This window comes from Castor canadensis, chromosome 3 (genome assembly GCF_047511655.1).
Source record: "Castor canadensis chromosome 3, mCasCan1.hap1v2, whole genome shotgun sequence".
In the NCBI taxonomy this organism is placed as follows: Eukaryota; Metazoa; Chordata; class Mammalia; order Rodentia; family Castoridae; genus Castor; species Castor canadensis.
In genome coordinates, this window is record NC_133388.1 from 95948026 (window position 1) to 95969978 (window position 21953).

At 40.4% G+C, this 21953-nt stretch overlaps 1 protein-coding gene across 1 annotated transcript in view; it reads right to left on the reverse strand.

Moving 5' to 3' along the window:
* Positions 1 to 21953, reverse strand: part of LOC141421631 (serine/threonine-protein phosphatase 4 regulatory subunit 1-like) — a 280678-nt gene that overhangs the window by 25826 nt on the left and 232899 nt on the right. Inside the window, 4 exon segments of the mRNA XM_074068483.1 lie at positions 9167 to 9254; positions 10873 to 10942; positions 12067 to 12204; positions 13986 to 14099. The gene's annotated coding sequence lies outside the window, so the exon portion shown is untranslated.

Below are 21953 nucleotides of genomic sequence, written 5' to 3' on the forward strand. Positions count from 1 at the left end.
AGTGTGTTAGTCCAACTTCCACTGCTACAAAAATACCTGGGGGGTCAGTAAATTATGAAAAAAAGAGGTTATTTTCTTCAAAGCATGGGGGGGTTGAATGTCCAAAATCAGATTGATCCCTCAATTTGGCCTCTGATCAGGGCCACCTTGGTTGTATCACATCACAGTGAATGGTAAAATGGTAGGAATATGTGTGAGAGATCATAAGGTGAGACAGAAAGTCCCACAGAGTGGAGTGGGGCCAGAGTTTCTCTATTGTAACAATTCTCTTGTGTGAACTCACCAGGGTCTCTACAGACTTAATCCCTTCAGAGGGCAGCACTCCAGTCACCTGGTGATCTTCCAATAGGATTCACCATTTAAAGAGCTTATCACCAACATAGTCAGACCATAGATCAAGCTTACAACACATTAATCCTCAGGTGACAAATCATATCAAACCATACCACCAGGATATTCATATAAATAAAAGATTGTTTATATTACACTTTTGCAGGCACACCAAGTGCCTTCTCACCTCCACCACCTGTCTATCACTTAGCAACCATTCCTCCCCTCTTCATTTCTACAATTTTGTCTTTTTTAAGAATGTTGTATAATCAGGACCATATAGAATATTGAGTTTTTGAATTTTCCTACCACTTAGCATAACTGGTGACCCTTTCATACTATTGCAGGCAATTACAAGTTCATTTCTTTCTATCAGTAATATTCTCTACAACAGTTTGTTTTAATATTCTCTACAACAGTTTGATTTGTTTTCTTTTTTTATTAACATATACTCATGTTACATGAGTAAAATTTTACATGGGGTTTCCTTGTGGTGTTTCTGTACATACATATAATGCACTTTGATCAAATTCACCTCTTCATTGTGTTATATTTCCTTTCCTCTCTTTTAATAGATTTTAATGTGTTTTATTATTTTATTTTCATACATACATATAACATACTTGTATATTTCACAATCACAATTTTCTTTAACTATTTGCCTTTTGGAGGATTTCTGTGCTGTTTCTACACTGGGTGATTACAAATAAAACAATAGGATTTCAAATCCAGCTGTCATAGGATCAGGAAGACAGGACAGGGAGGGAACCTAAGACCTCTCACATGAAGTGTTTTCTTCCTATAACCACCATATAAGACTGCCATTTGATTTTACTAATAGTTTGTGGTTTTCCTTACAGTTTAATAGTTATTTGAATACATATCTGTTAATTCCTACTAGCATCTAAGAACTTCAATGCAAAAGTCTATCTCTGACTTAATATCTACAGAACTCTGCACTTTGAGAATTTTTTAAAACTCTGTTGAGTGAATAAATGAAACAATTTTCTACCATGGATGGGAAGGAGAACAAGATGTCTTAAAATTGCACCTCTTTCATTTCCTTCATTCACTTGACGTCTGAACCTGCACTAGAGTAAAGGCACTTGGATGGGTCTGGACAGCAAAGAAAGAAGGTACTCAGAACCATCTGTCACAAAATGAGATTTGAATGAGAGGAACTGATATTCACCGTAATAACCCTGATAACTGTGTAACACCAGACTGCCACAGACACTGCATAAACTTAAAGATGGGGTCAGAGATTAGAAGGATCTGATATGACAGATTTTCAATGATGGTGGCAAGGAATGCTTCTTGAGTAATTCACTGGAAATAAAACTTAAACTATAGTCTAGAATTAATAAGACAGATGTGGGGATAAAGATGGGGGAGGGGAGAGACACAAGAAAGAGAGAGAAAGAGAGAGTGAGAGAGAGAGAGAGAGAAAGGGAGAGGGAGAGTGTGAGAAAATAATGTTTGTTAAGAGGAATATTACACTCTTTCACATACAGCACACAGAATTTGAATATATGGATTTTCTGAATGGATTTTTTGCTTCAGATGTGGTGGCTCTCATCTAAAATTCCAGGACTCAAGAGACAGAAACCAGAAGATCCAGTACTTGATGCAAGCTGCGGACAATATTCTAAAGATCTTATATCAAAAGAAGAAAAAAAAGAGAGGGGGGTTGGTGAGTGGGAACATAGATCAAGTGGTAGAATGTTTTCCTAGAAAGCAAAGTCTATGGATTCAAACACTGAGAAAAAAAGAGTTTACTGGATTGGAGATACTAATAAGAGTTATAAGAATTGAAATGCTGAAGAGGTGTGTAGGGGCCAGAAATGTAAGTCCCATTTATCCTTCCTGATCTTGCTAAAGTCTCTCATTCCAAATTGGCAGAGATGTAGCATTTATATGGTGTGGACAATCTTAGTGCTTTCATCAGGTTTTTATTTTTTAGTAACCTGCATACTATTCTTCATAATGTCTGTGCTAACTTATATTCCCAACAGCAGTGTAACAAACACTTCAGCATTTATTATTAATATTATTATTATTATTATCACCACTATTACTTTGATAATAGCCATTCTGACTGGGAAGATGCAGCATCTCATTATAGGTTTGATTTGTATTTCTCTAACAGTTAATGATACTAAGCATTTTTCTCATATTTGTTGAGCATTCTTTTTTCATGTATTGAAGTGCCCATTCAGGTCATTTACCTATTTTAAAAACTGAATTATTAGTTTTTAATTGTTAAGTTTTCTTTTAGTTCCTTATATGTTATGAATATTAACCCTCTGTCAAATAGCTGCCAAATAGTTTCTCCTGTTATGTAGGCTGTCTCTTCATTATGTTAGTTTCCTTTGCTATCCAAGACTTTAGTTGGATGTAATTAATTTACCAATTTTTTTATTTCCCCAGAAATAAAAAAATCATTTCATATCCAGAAAATGATTGTCTGTGCCAATGTCTAGAGATGATTCCCCTATGATTTCTTCTAGGTTTTTCAGAGTTTCATGTTTTATATTTAGGTCTTTGGTCCATCTTTGAGTATATTTTTAACAGGGTAAGAGACAGGGATAACAGGGTTAAAGGGACAATACTAGTCTGGGAAAGCTTGACAGTATTTAGAACAATGAGGCTCATGGGGAACACTAGCCTCTGATCAAGCATCTGTCAAAACCTATTTAAGGTGAGGAATGTGGCCGCACTTATCTCTGCATGTTTCCAGGTCCCAGATTATTGCAGGACCACTCTGCTACTCTCTGTCTCTGCATCAGAGAGGTTACAGACCTGTGCTTTTAGAACCTAATCACTGGTAAGGCATCCCAATATGCATTAGATACACAATGGTGAATTTGTAGGACCACCACTGCTCCCTGCAGGTTCCAATTCACCAGACCCAGAAAATTTGCAGTTTAAAAAACCTCTTTAAGCAATTCTTATATGTCCAGAATTATTCATGATATTTTAAGACAGCCATTAAGAGCCAGGTAGAGCTCTTGTAGTGACTGGCTTTTCTTAGAAAGTCAAGGGAGCCTTCAAAGTCATGTAACAGTTACTGTATATATAATAGATAATGATTTCTTCTCAAAACCATTGTTGTGGGGACTCAGGGATGAGTAGGAAGTACTAGCAATTTATCTCCTGTCTAGTCAACAATGCACTAGCAGAAACTTTTGATCTAAAGACACAAATATTGAGAACTGAAAGCATGGAAAAAAAGACATTCTATATACATAGTAATCAGAAGAGAGCAATTGTGGCTATACTAAGACAAATATAGGGGCTATACTAGACCAAAAGAAGACAAGAAGGATGAGAAACAAAGAAGATGAAAAATGACATTGTATGTTTAAAGGTTCAATACTTTTAAAGAAGAATGAACAAGTATAAACTTCAGTCCACCTAAAAATGGACAATTAAAATACTTGAAGCAAAAGTTGACAATTGAAGAGTGAAATAGATATTGCTACAATATTGGGACTTTGACCTCCCTCCCCCAATAATAATGAATATAACAAAGAGAAAAAAAGCTAAAAAGAGAGGACTTAAACAACATATAAATTGAGTATATCAATCAGATATTTACAGAACATTTTACCCAACAATATCAGATTAGCCACTGCAGATAAAAGCATGGTGGCTCCTGAACAAATTTATACCAGAATTATCATATTATATAGCAATTTGACTTCTGAGTATATTCCCAAAATAACTGTAAGGAGGGTCTCAAAGATATATTTGTGTACTCATGACATAGTGGCAATAGTCACAATAGCTAAAACTTGGAAACATGTCAGGTGTCCATCTCTGACTAAAGGTATAAACAAAATGTGAGACAATATTACTGAATATTACTTGCCCTTAAGGGAAAGAAATTCTGACATATGTTACAACATAGATAACCTTGAGGACATTATGCTAAGTTAAAAAAACTATTTTCATAACAAAACACTGTAGAATACCATTAATATGATATACTTCAAGAGTCAAAATCTTAGGTAGAAAGAGAATGGTAGCTGCCAGAGCTGGAGGAAGGAGAATATTGAGTTGTTTAATGAGTATAGAGTTTCTGTTTCACTAGGTGAAAAAAGTTATGAGGTTGAAGGTGGTGATGGTTATACAACATTATGAATGTATTTATTACCACTGAATATATAACTTAAAATAATATGATGATTAAATTTTACATTATGTGCATGTTGCTACAATAAAAAAACTGGGGAAAGAAGAAAACAAGCTAATTCAATAAAATGTCATTGTTATTTCTTTAAATTTGATGAAAGAGCTCCACAGGGAATAAGGGTAAGAAGGTGTATTTCTTGGTTCTATTTACCATAACAAAATACTACAGACTGGATGGGTTTAGGACAAGAAAATTATTTCTCACAGTTCTGGGGAAAAGAAGATGTCAGTGCAGTTGGTTTCTGGTTAGAGCTCTATTTCTGACCTGTAGACAACCATTTTCTTATCGTTTTTACTGGTGGTGAGAAAGATAGAAAAGATATGTTAGAGTTCAGATGTTAAGAATATGAAGTATACAACTCAGCACATAGCAGTCTGTTTTCATTGCACCTTGAACTTTTGCCTTAATCACCAAGAATAAGAGTTAGGAAAAGGTGATGGTATGCCAATGATACCAATATTTACAAAGACAAAAGTTACAAAGACAAAATTATTTTCTTAATTTTAGTGTCCTTTTAACAATCTAAATTGATAATGAAATTTCTGCACAAGAAGGCAAGTTTATATTTGGTGCTCTCACCACCCTCAATCTCTCCTCTGCCATATGGCTGACTCTGGAACCCTTAGCCTCTGTTGGCATGATGTTATCAACTGTCAGAAAGGAGGTTTGCATCAGCTCCTTTGGTTGAGAGGTTTGCATTAGCTCCTTTGGTTGATAGTAGATGCCGTCATTTTAAGAAGCCAGGACCTCATCCCTCAACAGGCCAGAAACAGCAGTCAGAACTACTTAAAGGCTCTCTACTTGATGACTGGCCTCTACTTGTTCACATCTCTGGGACAGCTAACAGACTGTAAATTTGTTCCTTTGGGACTAACACTTTCCAGTCCCTGTTCACCCTGATTTTCAATCTGGGTCAGTGTCACTATGAGTAATTTCACTCCTGATCCTGGAACTCTGCATCACTTAATACCCACTAGCTCCATTTTAAGAATATTTTCCCCCACAAAGTTAAGGATACCTGGACACTGCCAGCAAACACTTGTTCCACTGCCCTTTGGTGTTCTCTTCTGACTGTAACTGGAAAGTAAACTTCAGTTTACTTTTGGTGTTCTCTTCTGACTGTAACTGGAAAGTAAACTTTCAGTTTACCTTTGGCCCAAGGGAGATATGACAGTGAGAGAAGTATAGCATGAGTCACAAAATTTAAGTATGTGCACAAAAACTAAGTGAAAAAATATTTCAAGGAAATATTTTAAAGTGTAAAAATAATTGTATAAGCATGTAATGAACAGAAAACATCTAAATATATTAAAAATAGTACTTCTAACTTATATACACCCTAGCATTGAAATCCATTTTTAACTTAAAGGCAGAGTTCTAGGAGGGTGGAACAGGTTCTACAAGCGGGGGGAGGTGGCAGGGAAAGGAGTAGGAGGATGACTATAGTACAAATAATGTTCATATATATAAATTCAGAAATGGTACCTGCTGAAACTGTCCCACAATCAAGGCAGAGGGGATGAAAGAGATCAGTAGAAGGGGTGAATTCAAGTATAATACAATTGATACATTGTTAGAACCTTTGTAAATGCTATGATGTACCCCCAAACACACCCAGCACAACAATAAAAAAAATAAAGGGAGAGTTCAAATTCCACAGAGGATAAAATCATCCTACCAGGGTCTGTCAACTTTTTCCATTATTCAAGTTGATTAAAAAATACTCATAAAATTTAGGTGACACCAACAACAAAATTGAGGAGATCCAAATGGAAATGATATAATAGTTAAATCATGAAAATCTAGATAATTAAGAGAATAAATAAAAACTGATTAAAAAATAAACATCTTCAGAGTCAAGAATCTAAAGATAGGTGGGCTATGAATGAAGAACAATCAAAGATGTACAATGTTTTATGTTTAATTTCTTAGAAATAATATCATTGTCCAAATGAATACTTTGATAGAAGGGCTTAAAATTTAGTTTAAAGAGATTTGAGATCAAATTTCATTTGATCTCATTTTTTAATGTGCCATCCTGTGGTGAAAAGTAGAAAGGCAATCCAGTAATTAGAAGAGTGAAATAGGGGTTCAAACTTGATTTTATAATGAATCTAATCCATAGCTGGGCACAGTGCCTCATGTGCAAGCTTCCAGCTACACTGAATGCTGAGATCAGGTGGCCTAGGTGGATTCCCTCTCAACTAATGACTGGGTTCCTAGAGTTTCCTAGATTAATCACCATCCTCACATTGAATTGCTAAAAGCATGATACATTAGACACATGAAAATAAAGAACAAAGAAACACACACACACAGTAAACATGGACACACAATTGTGTATGGAAATTTGTGCTTCATCAATGTAGATCCAAAGGTACTTGACACTAGTGAAGTTGGTTCGTCTTCCATGGAACTGAAAGCCAACTGTGCCCAGGTCCTTGCTGTCTACAACATAGGTATCACTAAGTTACCCACCATGTTCTTTGACTGACAACTGCTGTGTCAACCAAGATCACTGAATTCTAGATTTGTTCTAGACATTCTATTGCTAGATATATGTGAAAGGTAAGGAGAAACTGTGGGAAACACTGCTTTTGATGAGCTTGTTGGGAAATCAGAGGATGAGCTTCTTTATTTAAGAACAGAAGTAAGAGAACACCTAAACCTCAGGAAGCACAGAAGTTCACAGGACCACTGACACTACAATTCTATTTCTGCACTATTGGAAGAGAATTACATGGAATATTTATGTAAGGCACCTAGCAAAATAAAGGCAGTGATTTTCCCCTGATGTATTCATATTTTTGTATGCAGAAATTCTAGTGCTAACTTTTTCAATAAGAAAAACTGAGTATCATATTCTTCAGAGTCAAAAGAAATTCACCTTAATTTGAACCTTGTAGCATTAGTGACATCTGGAGGAAAATAACAAAAGTTACAACATAGCTTTTTATAGCTATTCTGATCTTTTATAAATAGTAATTTCAAGATAAAATTTACATATTAAGTAACTAAATGGAAACAAAGGTGAACCAATTATATCCTGGAGGGTATCTCTATTAATATGCTAGGAAGTTTTGAGTTTATAATATGAAGAGTTTAATAAAGAGCATAAGGTACTCTAGTGCATTCTGATAAGAAACATTTATTCAGCATGTACATATGAAGTTAGAACATAACTAAAAATATAATTGTGGACCTCTTAGGCTTTTTTTATGCATTGAATACCCAAGAACTTCCCCTTTTCTAAGCTTGTACATCAAAATTCTCAGTGGGGTGTCTAGATATTTCTTCAAAGAAATATCCAGTTCTAGAGAAAAGGTTAGATCAAGAAGAATTAACCTAGAAGGTAGCACACATGCACAGGAAATCAATGTGAGTCAACTCCCTGTATAGCTATCCTTATCTCAACTAGCAAAAACCCTTGGTCCTTCCTATTATTGCTTATACTCTCTCTTCAACAAAATTAGAGATAAGGGCAAAATAGTTCCTGCAGGGCAGCGAGGGGGTGGGGGGAAGAGGGAGGGTATGGGGGAGTAAGGGAAGGGGTGGGGGAAGGGGGGAGAAATGACCCAAACATTGTATGCAAATATGAATAAAAAAACACTTAAGGAAAAAATAAACTGTCATCCTGCAATTTGAAAAAAGGAAAAGAAATATCCAGTTCAGCTGCACAGAGTATGGAATTAAGAGAGACATTCAATTTAAGAAACTATAGTGACAACAAATGATATTTTGACAAGTGAGCCTTAATAAAAGGGAGGGGCTTGAATATCCATGATCCAAAGCAAACTGTGATCTAATGGTTGACAACTTAAACCCTCAGGCCAAATCCAGGCCATATGGTTTTTGTTGTTGGAACACAACCATGTTTATTCATTGACATATTGCTTTCAAGCTACAATGACTGATTTAAGTAGGTGTGAGAAACCAAGCCTGTACCACTTACTGTCTGGCCATTTACACCAAATTTGCTACCCATGATCCCTTTAATCACTTGCATCAAACTTACATTTTGCTCCAAGCCCTATTATCATGAGAGAATATAGAGTTGGCCCTTGATATCTGAAGTTCTCCATCTACAGATTCAAAAAGGTCTTATGAAAATAGCTTTTAAAAATTGCAGGGGTGCTAAATATGTACAGATTTCTCTTGCCATTTTTCCCATAATAGGACATTGTAACAACTAGTCACAAAAAATCATTTTGTATTAGGTGCAAGTAACCTAGAAGATTTACAGTATGTGGGAGGATGAGTATAGGTTATATAGAAATTCTACACTATTTCTTATAAGGAATCAAGGGCCCATGGATGCTGCTATCACACATGTTTGTTTGGGTCCTTGAACTGATCCCCTGAGAATACTAAGGGACAATGGGTTCCATCAAAGTTGGTTTTAGTCATAAGACTTGGTATGTTAGTTTGAATGCTGGAGAAATGTCACTGTACAAGTTTGAAGCTAAGTCTCAAGTCCTGGTTAGGCATTGTCCTTGCAATGGTAGAATGAGCTATATGGAACAGAACCAACCTAGCAAATCTGCAGACTTGCATGAGTGAAGAAAAATAATTGTTTATTTTTGGTACTCTAGAGTTGCTTGCTATGCATAAAAGCCAACAAATACAGAAGTGTCATACCTCTGCTTAAGTATTCTCATGGAGGTTTGATTTCAGTGACTGATGACACCGGAAGTATCCTAAAGACCAGATGTGGCTTATTTCAGACCTTGATGGGCACAAAAGAACAAATTTTCATTCCTCTACATATGGTAAGGAAAACTGAGTCAGAGTTTAGGCCACCAGACTTGTAGAATCATGGTTGCACAAAGTTCAAAATGGTATGGAAGTCAGTCACATTTTTTCTGCTGTTGGATTACATGTCTAGATCCTAACTTGAGCTTCAAATAGTAGAAAGAGGAGTCACAAGTCAACTTGGAGCATTAGGCCAAAGCTTTTGCAATTTAGATTAAAATTTGCTCTTTACTTCCAAATGCTTATTTTTAAGGGGTAAAAATGATCATGACTGGCTCCTCAAAAACTTCACAAGAAACAATGGTTACACTAAAATGATAAAATTTCAAGAATTTAAATCTGTTAACAATATTGAGATGACATAATTTAAGTATATGTTAAACCTTAAAAATTGTAATTTTACACAATTCTTAGTCTTCCATCTTAAATTATTAGACTATAAACAAATCTTTTCAATGTTACCCTTCTTGAAATCATCAAGTTGAAAAACATCTTATGTCTATTTATTCCAAAAAGATAATGAAGGTCACAAATTTGTCATAGAAACTGGTAGTTGCTCTTGGCCTCAGAAATTTAGGTTTTTATTTGATTCTTGATGGCATTAAGGAATCTCACATTAAGTCTTTTGATAGCCTATTTTTGCTGTTTTATAACAAGCTGGTGCAGCTAATGAAGAACTGGTACTACAAAATGTGTTGTAGGCAACAGAATTTGTGACAGGTCCTACTACTTACTCTGACATTGAAATCCCAGAGCACTAATTTATGCACATTAATTTATGGATCACAAAAGCGATACCATTTTAGCCATGTAGTCTTACTGTGCCAGATGAAAGGTGTACATGACTGACATTTAGGCATGATCAGTAATATGTAAAAATGCTGTTCCTGGTGTTCTTTTTAGAAAATGAAGAGTCTTATTTAATGATTCTTATTAGCAAAGAGGCAATCTATACTTCCTAGAATTCATTTCTCTCTGTAAAAAAATTCAGACATATTTCCTAAAAAGAGTACAACAATTTTTATATCTATATTTTTAATGGAGCTCTGTTTTCTCCTTTGCTTTTCACCTGACAGCTGAACTGATACAGGCTATGAACAGTCAAAGAATTCAAATGAATGGTTTATTTTTTTATTTTGGCAGTACTAGCATATGAAATGAACTCAGAATCCCAAGCTCTCAACCAACTTGAGCCACTTGACCATTTAGTCTAATGGATGTTTTGATCTCAATGGTATCCATTTTAGCACTATACGAGATGTTGTATGAATCCTAGGCATCTTTTGACTATACCTAATACAACAAAGGTCTATTAATGTGTGACTACTTTTCTTATTAGAAAGTACACTGTTTGGTGACCCTTTCTAAACCACTGGGTCTCAGGAAGCTTCTCTCGTCCTTACTTACTCTTTAGGGAAGAGGCTTTTATTATGGCACACCATCTACTCATCATTGAATAATGAAATCTGTTTGTCCAGCACTAAGATTTAAAAAAAAAAACCCATAAGATACAACCCTTTTTTCTTAATAATCACACAGTTGGATCAAAATAATGATTCATTCAGAGATAATGAAGGGAGAGAAATACATACCTAAATGAACCCATCTGGTTATTTCCTGGTTCTTTGCCATATGCTTTCCTTTCTCTTATAAGGTCCCAAGCTTCAGAAAAGCCAAGAACCTGTTTCATTATTCCTGGCAGTTTACACACAGTATTCTGTACATTAATAAATGCTAAATACATGATTTTTGTATGATTGGGTACCAGCTCTGTACACTAAATTATAATAAAGTTTAGATGAGTTAATATGCATGGAGATCTTAGAATGGTCTTCAATATAAGTATTGAAATAAGTATTTAAATTGATCTTAGAAATTCTGGTAAGAACTAATGGAAATAATATAGCTGATAAGGGAAGTAATGAAGGCAAATGAATAACCATGATGTTTAAGAATGTAAGAAAAACTCAGCAGGCAATAAGGGTGAGTATAAACTTACAGTATAACATTTGTTAAATTGGAATCATTAAAAATGACAATTATTCCCTTATAATTAAGCATAATATAAGTATATTTTATTAGATGAAAATAGCATAACAAAATATGATTTGCTGTACTGAATCTATTCTATGACAACTGTATTAATACAACACTTTTAAGACATTTAAAAGATACACTTTATTTCATCATTATCGCTTAAAGGTTGATTTTATAAAACATTAAAAAATTTAACATCTCTTCATTTTAGGAATGGAGCAGTATAAATATCCATTGCTTCATGGGTTTGTTATATTAATTACAATCTAATAATAAGTAGTTTTTCAAAATGGGATCTACATAATGAAACATGACAAAAGGATCCAATAAAGCAATATTTCTCTACTTTCTGAATCTCAGTAAAGATTCTAAATACTAAGACTTCTTTTGCTATATATCATATTTAAATATGTCTGTATTCTAAGTCTAGATACTTGAAAAATGGTTATGTATCTAGCTTGTAGCAAATATTTTCCATTTACAACCACCACCTTTGATGTAATTTAAATTATAATGCTGACAAAATCTGCTGGTTTCTCTTGAACAATGTGCAGTAAACTCATTATGTTAACTCTGTGGTAAGTCAAACATGCTTCCCAAAAATGGAACCACTACACACATTCAAAGTATAATGTTAACTTAACCCATCTGCAAATTACCCAATGAAATAAAATATGTCAGCTGTAGTTGACTTGGTTCCAGGAAAACAAAATTTGAGAATTACAGCTACATTATTGTTCTTATCTCACCTTCATTTATTGACAGGAATTTTGTAGGCCACCATGTTATTCACTTTGTGGATTATGAATGAAGACAAAGTTCCTCAGAATTGGAAATCAAGTGTCGCTGCAACACTTCCTGTTTTTCAGGTACAGCCAAATCTTGGACTATATAAATCAACAGATAAATCAACAAATCAAAAGAACCTAATTGGCAATAAGAAAATACATCATTTGTCAAAATGAAAATTAACCTCCCTGTCTCTCTCAAGGGACACATTGTAATCTACTATTTAAAAGATAGTTTAGCCTGGTCTCTAAACACTAATTTATTTTCCACAATGCATATTTATTACAGTAGAGAAAACACAGTATTAGATTTTATTTTTTTTAAATTCAGGTTTATTTCTTTATGGAGAAAACCATTTAAAATAGAGTAAGCATATAATGGTATAAGAAAATATAAATGTAAATCACAAGATATCTAACATGGAAAAGTGTTTCATGTCCCCACTGCAGAGGAGCTAATACAGTAACCTTAAAATGGCAGCAGTCAATTTGGGAAGGTGACTGGGAAGTAGTGAAGAGGTCAGGTAGAGATGAATCAGCTCTGGTTGTAACACATTTGTGCATGGAAGCAATGCTAGGAATCTCTCTGTATAGCTATCCTTATTTCAACTAGCAAAAATGGTATGTCTTTCTTATTATTGCTTATGTCCACTCTTAAACAAAATTAGAGAAAACGGCAGAACAAATTCTGCCTGGAAGCGATGGGGGTGGGAGAGAGCAGGAAGGGGTGGGGGATGGGAGGAGAAATGGTCCAAACAATTCATGCAACATATGAATAAATGAATAAAAAAAAATGAAGTACAGTATGTCTTGTCAGAGCAGGACCTAGAACCATCATCCACAGTTAAAAGTATCTTCGAATAATTGAAAATGGTCCATTTAAAATGTATATATCATGTGTGCTTTGCACACACCATCACATAACTATATGAATCAATGATATACTAACATGAATCCAGGAAATTTCCTTGAGGATATCTTAAAAAAATATACCTAAGGGACATACTATACTTATATGAAACTACCTCAGTATAATTACAACTCATGGTAATGAAAGTAAGTTTTGAAAAAATATATCAAAGTTACAATAATTTACATTATACACCATTTACAGTCTTGTCACACTCAATATCAAACTCTATCTTTCAATGATCTCACTATTTTCAAGATTTTAGATAACTACCACCAGTATTCTAAAGAAACACTGGTATAATCTGCAACACATAGCAAGGCATATTTTGTGGTTCACTTTATTGCAAAGCAACTTTGTAAGGTCCCACTTATTATCTTTAGAAAATTTCAATCACTGGTATTGTGGACTGCCTCACACATATAAGGAAATTTTCCCAATCAATAATGTAGCTTCTATTTTTGAATTTTCTGTACTAGAAGGTGTAATACTAGGTGCTGAGGACAGAACAGCCAATATGTGCTTTCACCCAAATGCAACCTTACGAGCATAGCAGATGGGCACCAAAACAAATGGGATAATAAATATATAATAGGAAAATGTGACCCATTCACAGGCATGATGAAGTTATTGGTTTTAGTCCTAAGGATTAACATAATTAAGTATGGAAAAGGACAGAGAAGAAAGTGTAGGTTTTATATACCCTGAAAGGAACAATGTGTGACCAGATGGTTGAAGCAGGCCAATTCAAGTACAAAGAAAGGGATAATGAATTAAATCACTACTGTGTTTGAAGCAGAATGTAATGAACTGGACTTGAATTTGAAAACCATTAAGCTTTGCCCATAGTGGCATTTCACCTGGAATGACACTACAACTTTCAAGAAAGGTATGCATTAAACATTTTAAATGTTTACTTTCAAGATGTAGTTTAAACAGCCGATTCAGGGAAATGCAAAGAAGGCCCCACCTGGAAAACTGAAATCCGTGCCTTCTCTCCAGTCACCACCCTGTGGCCTTTTCTCCTCACAGCATTTGCAGTAACTTCCATTGAGGTCACTTTTGTTTCAAGAAGACAACAATCCTGAAATGGGACGAGGACAGCACATGGGTAAAGAAGGATGACCTTCAAAACATTGAGTTGAGTCCTCCTAGCAGAGCTGGAGGGCAACACATGTCCAGCTATAAGAGAAGAAAGAGCCCAGTTCAAAGTCTAAAGTGCTCCAGGGAGGCACATGCTCAATCCCACACAATTAAAAACACATTCTCACATTTACACTCACACATACTCAGTCACACTCACCCTGGCACATTCACACATTTACACTAACATTCATAGCCATTCTCACACTCACAAGATCACTCTTAATCAGTATCACACATGTACACACACATTCTCTCACACACTCAGTCTCAAGCAAGCTCTCACATATTCACCCACAATTCTGTCCTCTGAGAGCTGGAAAGTAATTGACCTCACAGAAAGTCAGCCCACCAAGGGCACAAGAGCCCAAACCTTCTGTCCTCTTCAACTCGTAAGCAGACCTCCCCAGGAAACTACACTTGACCTGATTCTGGACTTCCAGCCAGTATTTCTCCAGATGGTCCAATGCCTCCCTGACGTTTGCCCAACCCCCATACTTTCCACAACTGATCTTTATTCACTTTCCAAGAGCTCCCAACACAGGACACTGCCCCACCCACCTTCCCCCAGGCAGAAAGGTGTCCTACCTCCCACCACATTATGCATGCCACCACCCCGCACCACTCCCATGTGCACCCCATGCAGTATGCCACCACACTCCCCTTCCCAAGTCTGTTCCCTCCACCATGTGGCTCCCCCCACTGGGGCCTGGTCTAGATGCTGCCCCAGACTCCCTTTCCCATGCCTAAATCCTGCTCCCTCCACAACATGGCTCCCCCAAACTCATCCACAAACAATATGCACCACAGTACTTTCGCCATACCCAAAACTCACTGCCTGCAACCCCACTTAGCACCACCCCTGGCTTCCCACCACCACTTTATTCCCTCCAGCACACAAGACTCCGCTCCCCCAACGCTGGCACTTGCCACTCAACTCACTTCCATGTATTGGCTTCCTCCACTGTGAGGCTTCCTCACAAAAAAATGACACTGCTCCTGCTGACCCCCACCCTGCCGAACTCTAGCCTATCTACACAGAAGCCCAACCAGGACACAGGACACAGGACACTGTCCCACAGTCGAGTCCCATGCCTTAAGCCTGTTCCCTCAACATGCTGCTCCTCCATTATCCCCTATGACAAATCAGGCTGCCCACATGATCATGGCTCCCTTATGCAAACATGAAGCTGCCCTACCAACACACCCACCCCACACTACCAGTTCCCAGGACACCTGCACATCCCCAGATACACCTGCAGAGAATATTGCTTCCCACCCCTTCTTGGCACCGCCCAGCACAAGACCCCTCCCTCCTAAAGGACACACTCAAATAGCCTTCCACAGTACAGGAAACTGCCCCCACATGCCCTAAGCCCAATTCCTCCATTCCCAGCTCCCAGGACCATGGGAAGCCAGCCACAGCCCAGCTCCCACCAGTACAGAGAATGCCAGTGCCCCTGGGTGCTCCTGTACAGGACCACCCCTCCCCAATCTCTGGTGTCCAAAACCATCTTCTACTATGTAGCAGGTGATGTTGACTCCCCTCTCCCCCCACACCACCAGCCCAACTCCAAGCACACCTGCACTGGATGCTGCCCCTCCCCCTTACCTGGTGCCAAACCAATTCCCTCTAACACATGGCTCCCTCATGCACACATGAAAATGCTCCCCCCACTCTCGCAGAACACCTGCCCATATTCATGTGTACCCATGCAGTTCACCACCCACCCTCACGTGTGCCCCAGCAGGACTCTGCCCTGACCTCTTCCCCTGTTCCCAAAACAACTTCCCCCACTTCAGTAGATCCCTCACTCAAATATCGTACTACCCTACCTGGGCTCCCTCCCTCACAGGACACCTACCTATCCCCAAGTGTGCTCCCTCAGAAGGTTCCCCAATCTCCACCTTCGCTGGGCACCTTCAGCACAGGACACCTCCCTCCTAAAGGACACTACTGAAATCCCCATGCTCAGTGCAGGATGCCACCCCTCCTCCACACCTGCTTCCCCTGCAAGACACCACCCCACAGTCCAGTTCCTATGCCCTAAGCCCGCTCCCTCTACTCCCAGCTCCCAGTGCCACAGGAGACCAACGTCCACATGGCACCTTCCAGTTCAAAGAACAACACTCACCCAGAGTGCTCCTACACAGGACCTCAACTCACTCCCCTTTCCTTGTGCCCAATACTGGCTCCCTCATGTGCATATGTGCCACCCAACATCTTGCAGGACTCTGGTCCAATCCCACATGCACCCACTCAAGACCCTGTCCCACCCTTACAGGCATTCCCTGCTCAAAATGATACCCCACCCCACACATGTCCCTGCAGGTCTCCACCTCACCTCTCTTCCCCTGTGCCCACAGCTGGCTGAGACCACTGCTTGGGTCTCTCCAGGGCTAGGCTCCCTCCAAGGCATGGCTTTCTACAGGGCACAGGAGGCTGCCATTCCCATAAGCTCCCTGCATTGGATGCTGCCTCATCCCCCCAATCAGTCTGCACATAAAATGCCACCCCACTCCACTGGCTTCCCCTGCAGGTAATCTCCGCGCAGACCCATACTCATATCCTAAGCCCTCTCCCTCCATTCCCTGATCCCAGGGTCTGTGGACAGAAACCACCACTATGCTCCTTCAGTGCACAGGATGCCACTGCCTCCTGCCTGCAGATGCAGGTCTCTGCCCCACTCCCACATGTGGACCTTGCCCATGGCTCCACCCTATGTCCATACACTCTCCAGTATGTCTCTACCTCGCCTCTCTTCCAGTGTCCAAAGCTGGCTGCACTATTGCAAGGCTCCCACTAGGGCAAGGCTCCCTCCAGCACACTGGATAACTCCTCCTCATGCATCCTGTGTAGGATGCTGCCCCACTCCCAACGTGGTCCCCACTTCAAGGACCACCCCATCAAAAGAGCCACTGCACTACATGTACCCTCTCAGGACACCAACCCATCCCACATGCACTCTCTCGCAAGACCCTGCCCAGCTCCAGAAGATTCCTTCTAAGGAAGTCACTACCCCCCCATCAATGCCTGCCTAATGCTCTGTGCTCCCTTCCTAAATAACTGCCCTATCCCAATAGCCCCTCAAGAGAAACCTCTCCACCCCAAGGGCACCTCCAATGAATTGCACCCCTCCCACTTCCCATGTGCCCCAAACAGCTCCCTCCACCTTGAGGCTCACTCGCAAACACATAAGGGTGCCCCATGAACCATTGCAGGACACAAGTCCATCCCAATAGCACTCTTGCAAGACCCCATCCCACCCCCATTCCCTGATCAGGAAGTCACTCCCCCATCAATGGCAGCTCCATGTGCTTCCAATGTAAATAACTGCCCCCATGCCAAGGAGCCCCACACAGAGCACCTCTCCACCCACAAGGGCTGGAGCACATGATTGAGCCCTTCTGGCTTCCCTTGTGCCCCAAACTGGCCCCCTTTAATGCATGGCTCATTCACCCACACATAAGGTTCACATCCCTCACCCTCACAGCACACCAGGCCATCCCAAGCAGGAGGCTGAGCCTACACCTTCTCCTGTGCTCAAAATCTTCTCCCTCCACGTATTTGCTCCCTAGACTCATATGAGGCTGACCCCTCCAAGACACCTGCCCATTCCCACATGCACCCACGTAGGATGCTGCCTACTCTCAAACTCACACCCCTCTCATGAAGTTGCCCCATACTCACCCATTCCTCATAGGTCTCCCCTCACCTCTCTTGCTTTATTCAAAACTGGCTCCCACTACTGCAAGGCTCCTGCCAGGGCAAGGTTCCCTCCAGCACACAGGATAGCACCTCCTCCACATGTTCCCTGGATAGGACTCTGCCCCACTCTCCAACATGCTCCCCATGTAAGACACCACCCCATCAGAAAGACTGCCCAGGCAGGATTGTGTCTCTCCCCCTTCCCCTGCATCCCAATTTGCTTCCTGCACCTCCAGACTCCCTCATGGGCACATGAGGCTACCCCATGCACCCCAGCAGGACACAGGCACATCTCACTCAGGACACCACTTCACAATCCCATCCATATGCCCTGACCTGCTCTCTCTGCTCCCCATCCCAGGAGCCTGGAGACTCCATCCACCACTCTGCACCCTTCAGTAAAAAAGATGCCACTTCCTGAGCACTGCTGCACACGATGGCACCTTTCCCCTTCCCTTGCCCACAACCTTCTCCCTCTACCTATTGGCTCCCTCACATGCACATGAGCCTGACCACCTAAGACACCAGCCTTTCCTCTTGTGCTGCTGCACAGGATGCTGCCCAACTCCCACGCATGCTCCCTGCTCATGACAATACCCCATGCCCATCCATACCTGCTTAGGTCTTCACCTCACCTCTCTCCTGCTATCCCAAGGCTGGTTCCTACCAGTGCATGGATCCCTCCACAGGGAGTCTCTCACCTGGTGTTGGCTCCCTCCAAGTCTTGGCTTTCACCAGTGAGGCTCCTTACAGGCTTAGTAAACTCCAGTGCATAAGATGCCACCGCCAAACCCCCACCAGTGCTGCCATTTAAAACACCACTCCACCCCAACAACAGCCTGCTCAGGAGACCTCCCCATCCCCAGGGACTCTCATGCAGGATTGCACACCTCCCCTTAGTCTGTGTCCTAAACAAGCTCCCTGATCCCCAAGGCTCCCTCATGTCACATGAAGCTGCCCCTGCCCTTGCAACCTCAGAGGACACCACCCCATTCCACAGGCACTCCTGCAAGAGCGTGCTCCACCTACAGGTCTTCTTGCTAAGTTTGCCACCCTCCCCCAACAACACAGGTACAGGTCTCCACTTCACCTCTCTTCCCCACAGTTCAAATTTGCCTCCTACTACTGGGGATCTCAAACCAGGGTGAGTTTCCCTGCAAGGCCTGACTCTCTGCAGTGCACAGGAATATGCCCAAAGCCCCTCTTTCACCAAAAAAGACACAGCCCCATCCCAATGAACACCCAGACAGGAAGGTGCCCTCCACCTTTCCTATGTTCCAAATCAGCTCCCTCCACCCTGCCCTCCCTCAAGCTCACATGCTGTTTGCCCCTCTACAATTGCTGGACACTGGCCTATTCCCATGTGCACCTGTGCATTACATGCCTCATCCAAAAGTGCTCCCTGAGCAGGATGCTGCCCCTCTCCCACCCATTCCCAAGTAGGTCTCCATCTCACTTCTCTTCCAGTGTCCAAAGCTGACTACCACAACTGCCAGGATCCCACCAGAAAGAGGTTCCTTCAGCAAACAGCATTCTGCCACCCTTATATACTCCCCTCCTATACACCTCCCCACTCCCATACATACTGCACAAATAAAAGACCACCCCATCAGGAAGACAGCCCTGGCAGGATTGTACCCCTACCACTTCCCCTAATCCCCAAATCCCTCCTTGCACCACAAGGCTTCATCAGGGAAACAGGAGGCTGACCCATGCACCCTAGAAGGAAACGGACACATCACATGCACACTTGTGCAAACCCTGCCCTATGTCCACAGGTGATCCTGATTCCTGCTCAGGATGCATCCCTCCCATCAATTCCCACAAAGGAATCCACTGCACCTCTGTTCCCCTGTGAGCAAAGCTGGCTGGGAGCACTGCAAGGCTCCCTCTACAGCTTGCCTCCCAGACCTGTGACACTCCCTGCAAAGCAGGAGTTGTTGCTGCCCCCACACCCTTCCAGCTTAGGAAGCCCCCCTCCACATGTTCCCCATGCAAATAACTGCCCCATCCCAATAGCTCTTCACTGGAAACCTCCCAGCCCAAGGGCACCTGAACAGGATGCAAATCTCCCACTTCCCATGACTGATTGGATACCTCCTGGGTAAGATTCCCTCCAAGGTCTGACTCCCATCAGTCCACAGGATGCCTGACCACCCCACCATTCATTCCCCAGAAAAGACACAGCCCTAAACCAAGAAGCACCCACAAAACAAGGTTCCCTTGTTTGGGGTGGGTCCCCTGTGACCCAAATCTTCTCCCTCCACCACGTGTTCCCTCAAGCGCACATGAAGTTACACTCCCCACACCTCTTTGGACACTGCCCCACAGTCCATCCTCCATGCCCTAAGCCCACTGCTTGAACCATCATCCCCACCTTAAAAGTAAAGTTCAGTCTGGAGATTCTGATTCAGTGTCAAATGAGGAGGGTCAGGAGGAAGCTCTGGAACATCAAGCACAGGGAACCACACATTCGTGGATCCCTCCATAGGCCAAGAGATTTCCTGCTCTTGCTAAGAGTCCCCTGCAGGCTGTCTCGTATTCAAGGAGAGGATACAGCTGATTTTAAATTTTACCCTGTGCTTAAGAGACTGGACCCTAATAACCCTGGCATACAGCAGAGATTTCATGACCAGGTAGCGAACTGGTGTCAATGAGTCCAGGACTTGACTCCCCAAGCAGTGTTGGGAGGGGAGGAAGAGGGTTTTTGGAGTGTGGCGCCACTGCCAAGAACAGGCAGGCCGAGAGGAATTGAGTCATGGTGGTTTCATTCTAGGGATAAAAGGATGGTTCAATATATTTAAATTCACAGGTGTAATATAGCATATAAACCATTGAGGAGAGTAATCAAAGGATTATCTTTATAGATAAAGAGAAAGCCTTTTACAAAATTAAAATGAGAAAAGAGTCCAGTCTTCCCACTCTTAGTCAATATAGTGTTTGAATTCTTAGTAAAAGAAAAAATAAGAAAGAAATAAACATGATGGAAATAAAAATAAATAAATCAAACTATCCATAATTGCACTTGATATAATCCTTTACTTTAATGACCATAAAGTGTCCACTAGAAGACTTAGATCTGTTAAACACTTCCAGCAAAGTAGCAGGATACAGATCAACATACAAAAATTATTAGCTTTTCTTTATACCAATAATGAACATACTAAGAATGAAATTAGGAGACCAACATTTTCCGTAACAGCTTCATATACATATATGAAGAAATATAATCAAACTGATGGAAGACCTCTACAATAAAAAGTAAGAAAAAAGAAAGAAATTGAAGGAAACACTAAGAGATGGAGATATTTCCCATGTTTAAAGATTGACAGTTTTAATATTGTGAAAATGGCTCCACTACCAAAATCAATCCATTGATTCCAAGCTGTCCTCATCAAAATTTCAATGAAATTCTTCACTGAAATAGAAAAAATCTTTAAGTTAAGAGAAATATGAAACATCCCTAATAGTCTAAACAACATTGACTAAAAGGAATTATGCTTCAAGTACCACAATAATCGACTCCACATTATACTACAGAGCTGTAGAAAAAAACACATGATACTGTCACAAAAACACACATGAAGACCAATAGAGTATAATAGAAGACCAATAAATAAACTCATTCAGTTGCAGCTATATGGTTATCAATAAAAGTACTGAAAAATATGCTGGAGAAAAGAAGATCGCTTTAACAAATACTGTTGGGAAAACTAGATATCCACATGTAGAAGAAGACAACTAAATCCTATATGTCTCCTATGTAAAAAGAAAATTCAAAGTGGATCAAACACACTAATGAAGTCTTAAGGCTTTGCAACTTCTACAGAATAAAAACCTAGTGAAATACCTTAGCATATGGAAGTCACCAATAATTTTCAGAATAAGATTCCAATGTATTAGGAATTAGGAGCAAGAATTCAGAAATGATATTGCAACAAACAGCAAGGTGTTAGGACAACTGTAGGGCTGTGCTTTGTCATTTCAATCTGGCTGGCAATAATTATCACCACATTAAGTCAGGAAAGGGGATATAACCAGCCCTCTGTATCCACAGGTTCCACATCCATAGACTCAGCTCATTGC